Below are 5,352 nucleotides of genomic sequence, written 5' to 3'. Positions count from 1 at the left end.
AGCTCTCTTCCTCTCTCCCTCTCCCACTCCCTCTCCCACCACCTACTCTCTCTCATTCTCTCTCGCATCCCCTTTTCTCTCTCTCTCTCCCCTCTCCCATCCCCTACTCTGTCTCTTTCATAGACACACACTTGCATCCCCCCTCTCTCTCTCCTATCACCTGCTCTCTAGATCTCTCACACACATTCTCATCCCCCCTCTCTCTCCCTCTACCACCACCTAGTCTCTCTCTCACTCTCTCTCCCTCTCTACTCTCTCTCCCATCCCCTAGTCTCTCTCTTTGCCACCCCTATTATCTCTCACACTCTCTCATGCCCTACTCTCTCTATTACACATACTCCCATCCCCCCTCTCCCTCTCCCTATCCCACCACCTACTCTCTCTCTCCACTCTCTCTTTCACACACACACACACACACACACTACCATCCCCATCCCTCTCCCCCTCTCCAATCCCCTACTCTCTCTCTCTCTCTCTCTCTCTCTCACATGCACACACACAGACACACACTCCCATCCTTCTCTTTGTCTCGCTCTCCCACTCCATCTCTCACTGCCTACTCTCTCTCTCTCTCTCTCTCTCTCTCTCTCTCTCTCTCTCTCCCCCATTCTCTACACTCAATCTATCTCTCCCATCTCATACTCTCTTTGCCATGCCTACTCCCTCTCTCTCTCCCATTCCCTACTCTCTCTCTCCCCTCTCCCATCTCGTACTCTCTCTCTACCACCCCTACTCTCTCTCACACTCTCTACCATGCCCTATACTCTCACACACATTCCCATCCTCTTCTCTCTGTCCCACTACTTACTCTCTCTCTTCCATCCCTTACTCTCAATCTCTCTCTCTCCCATCCCATACTCTCTCTGCCACCCCTACTCTCTCTCTTGCAGCTCCTCTCTCTTCCATCCCCTACTTTCAATCTATCTCTCCCATCCCATACTCTCTCTCACACTTCCTCTCTCCCATCCTATACTATGTCTCTCTCACTTCCTCTCTCTCCCATCACCTACGCTCTCTCTCTCTCTCTCTCTCTCTCTCTCTCTCTCTCTCTCTCTCTCTCACACACACACACACACACACACACACACACACACACATCCCCCTGCTCTCCTCTCTATCTCGCTCTCACTCTACCTCTCTCCTTCCCTCTCTAAGCACTATTTAGGTATCAATAGTGTGTGCACTAAAGTGCAGACACACTATTAAGACTTAAATTTAAAATGCTTTTAATAGTGCATGTGTGCTATAGTGTGCATGCGCTATAGGGTGCACACGCTATTCAAAGCTTTACATTCTACCAAGCCTAAAGTTTGGTTTTTCCTTGGGGATCCGGCCCAAAGGTTTGGAGTCTATAAACTAGTTTGAGACGTGTTTTGCTACAAACATACAAAAAATGATTGAGTTTTGTTGTGCACTCTCCTTCAAGTTTCCTCGTGGTTGAGCATTCATAAATCAGTTTACATGACATTGTAGGTCTCTGTGTTAGCTATAGAACCATATAATTTATTTTTTATTTGAACTATTTCAAGCCTTTCATCTATAATTTCTTTTGAATATGTGTCCATATATTGTCAAAAACTAACATGAACTAATCGGATTGTAGATTTTAGCTTGTTCATTGAATTTTGCGACAACTTTATTTTTTAGAAAGTAGACTCCATTCTACACACTTTGAAAAAAAGAAGTTTTGATTTTAGATTAGTTTTCAATCATTTCTAGCAGGAGCACACAGATATTTCACATTTTTGGGATGTGTCTAATTAAAAAATTCATTAAAAAAAAACACATTATAAAATTACCCAAAAATTCTAGGATAAACTACATAGTGTTAGGTAACTTTTGACTAGAGCGATTAAAGAATTTTTTTTTTTAAAAGGTTAAAATTTTAGGGGGGCCACACTTTGTACTATGTTATGTTTTTTCTGGAATAAATAGTACCACTTTCTGTGGACCTCTTTTTTGAGGACCTAAAACTAAACCATTTTGAAAAAAATTAGTAGTTTAGAAACTAGATTCAAAGGACTACTACTTTTGTTTTTGTCATATCTCAAAATTTTGAGTGTAACTATCTTCAAATTCTTGTTGATGTTCAGAAATTGTTGATTTCAGAAAAAATATGTCCACTTATAGTCCCCTTTTGGCACCACAACTTGGTGCACTTACCCATCTAACAATCTATTCTTGATTTGGACACAAGCACCTTCCTCATTATTTTCCAAATAAATTCATCCCTTTTCAACTTAGGGACCACTCCCAACAAGGCTTTCTAGTTCCCCTTAGGGACAATGAGCCAACCTTAGTCATGTTGGGGACCTTCTGAATGAGAACTAGGGGACCCACAAATTTCTCTAACCCTACAATCTCAGGGGACAAAAGAGTAGAGAAATAACCAATTGACAAATATGACAACTCACCTTGGCAAATGCCCCTAATGTATTTTTTTATTTGGTCCTCCTTGTTGTCCACTAACCTCATTCTAGCCTCCTATGAATCATTGCTTGGAAAAGAATCAAATCCTCCATTATTCCACTCCAACATTAGAGAGCAGATTTTCAAATCTTAGATTTTAATTTTTGGTTTATAACATGGATTCTTCAATTAAATAAGTTCATGAGTTGAAAAATAAATGAAATAGGATAAGTTACACATATAAACCTATTTGTGATGAGAAAAAGAGGTTTTAAGAATGTTGTGGTCACTATTATATCCCTCTTGAATGAAAAACTAAAAAATGAAAATTAAATTTGAATCTTATCAATTTTCATACTTTATAATTAAAAGAAAAACACATCAAGGGTTCTCAATGTAGAAAATAATAAAGACATTTTTCTTACTTTCTTTTATGATCCATATCAAATAAACAAGGCTAAGATAATTATAGCTCATGTTTATTATAAATGTTTAGAATAACTAGAAGTGGGGTGGGGAGGGTGGGGGGGGTGAATCAGTTACTCAAGGTCCATAAGTACCATTTTAATAATTAAACATAAAACACAAATTGTTTTTCTTATCCTATTGTTGCTCGGTCTCTATTATATTGATAAAATTACTATCTCAAACATAACATACTTTGTTGAATATAAATTGTAAAACATATAAAGAATTCAACACAAATTTGACACTAGGATTTTATATGGAAACCCAATTTGGGAAAGGACACCAGCAACATGTCACTGCTCTTTCACTCATTTCAAGTGAGCTCTATTAGGAGCCAACCCTTGTAAAGGTTTACAAGATACATTGTTAAATGTGGCCTAGTTAGAGGATTTAATCACCCTGTTAGGAGTGGCATTTTTAGAGGACTTTGAAATTTTCATTTAGAATGTCACCTTATTAAAGGATTTACATAAACTACTAAGTCCTTCAAATGATTGTTCGGTCAACCTCTATTAAAAGGATTTCAATACAAATAGTTTACAATGATTAGAAAGAAAATTGCAGGGTCTTGATCTATATGATTACAACTCACTTTGTAAGTTCATATCACTATTTGGTTCATACGCTGATACTGATAAGCCCTCCACTGTAATCTATATTCTTGATTCTCTTGAGAACCCTTCAAGAAATCAACCTTTTCCTTCTAACAAAACTTAAGCCATTGGCTCACACTTCACTTATCAATATTAGCAACATTTACATAATAAATCTACTTTAGCTTCATATTCACACTTGTGCATCTTTGATCAACCTTCTTTTGTATGTGTCTCACAATCATACTCTTCTCCTTGAGTTTAGCTTTATATCTCTTTAAGCAAGTGATTCTTTCTTTTCTATTTTCCATGATCACCTTAAAGCTTAGCATTTACAATTAGGTTCAACATGATTCATTGTATCTATCCACCTTCTTGATCATCCTCTAGAAACTTCTTTGGATTCCATCTATTAGGTGTTTACCTAATCCTCACTTTGAATTTAATGATCCAACTCATCAATCTTTTCTTCAACACAATTTACATCTCCCAAGAAATCAACTAAGTCAGCTGGGAATTACAATTTCCTTAAATTCATTCTCAATACTATTACTTGACAATAACTAAGTTTTGACATGTGGTCATCACTTAAGCACTTGATCGCTGTAAAACTCCTGGCTTGACATCAACTATCTTTCTCGATCGATATTGATGCCTAGTCAACACTAGATTTTCTTTACACTTACTGTGGCTCATTTGACACTAGCATCATTCAACATTCCTTAACCTTTTACTTTATTGCTCAGTTTAGTTTAACTTTCTTGATATAAACAATCACTATGTCTTATCAGAGTCTAACTACTTAAATATCGATTGAATCTTCCATTTCATAACTCAACCTTTCCTCTAGGTTGTATTGTTATGAGAAATTTCTCAAATCCTCTTCATCAATCAAATAGATACGACATTTAGATTAAGTAGAAATATGTGTTATTAGTAGATTCGACATCAATGAAAAAATAATAGTTGTTCCAATTGTAAGTTTCCATAGTGTGAATGTTTCTATTAAACAACCATATACATCAAGGATGTGAGAATCATCATTCAAAATATGTCGAAGGAGTATATATCTTATATGTAAAATGGCTCATGCTTGTGAGTTGAAATATTGTCACCATTTTGAAAAGGGATTCAATGCAAATTACATAAACAAAGCTGATCATATACGACCTATTATGCTAATGAGAAGATAAACATGAAGAGAGAATTAAAATCTAAAGAAAGAAGAAAAATCATTATATCTAATGGTTTTTATCTTAAGTCCATCACATACTATTGTTTACTAACCACCTTGCAATAGGCATGGCATCCCTTTAGATTTTTACTCTTGCTAAGAACATAGGTATCTCTAAAATTTAGCTTATAGGGGATTCCAATAACATCGTTAGATTTTTTTTAGGGCCATATCCCTCCATTGCTTTGTTTATCTCCTTTTCCAATGTGGAGGTGAAATTGTTGACATGGCATCTTGAGAGGGATCTCACTAAAGATGTTAACCTCACCTTGTTTATTAAATAATACATGGAAAAGGAATAAAATTTTGATGATGACATGATCCCTATAATTTGATCCAGTAAAGAAACTTTTGAAAGACAACAGTCCTTCTAGTAGTCATGGCATTTATTACAATTCTTTCTTGTATGCTTACTAGGTGATATTTTTCTCTCCAAGATTTATTGGTGTTAATTTTAGCTATTTGGACTAACCCTTTTTATAGTGACTACATTGCAAGAATTATCTCTAAGCCTAGTGCTGAGATTTTGTCAATTGTGACAATTGGTGGGATGAGGATAAGAAGGGAACCTATTTTTTGTGGCAACTAGAAAGCCAAAAATAGTGTGTGGGAAATTTACATACATGAGGTCTCACCTTTCATAAAGAG

This window comes from Cupressus sempervirens, chromosome 10, assembly GCF_028749045.1.
Source record: "Cupressus sempervirens isolate cs-2001-9-10 chromosome 10, ASM2874904v1, whole genome shotgun sequence".
In the NCBI taxonomy this organism is placed as follows: Eukaryota; Viridiplantae; Streptophyta; class Pinopsida; order Cupressales; family Cupressaceae; genus Cupressus; species Cupressus sempervirens.
The sequence above is the reverse complement of the archived record's forward strand: the minus strand, read 5'-3'. Positions refer to the sequence as shown.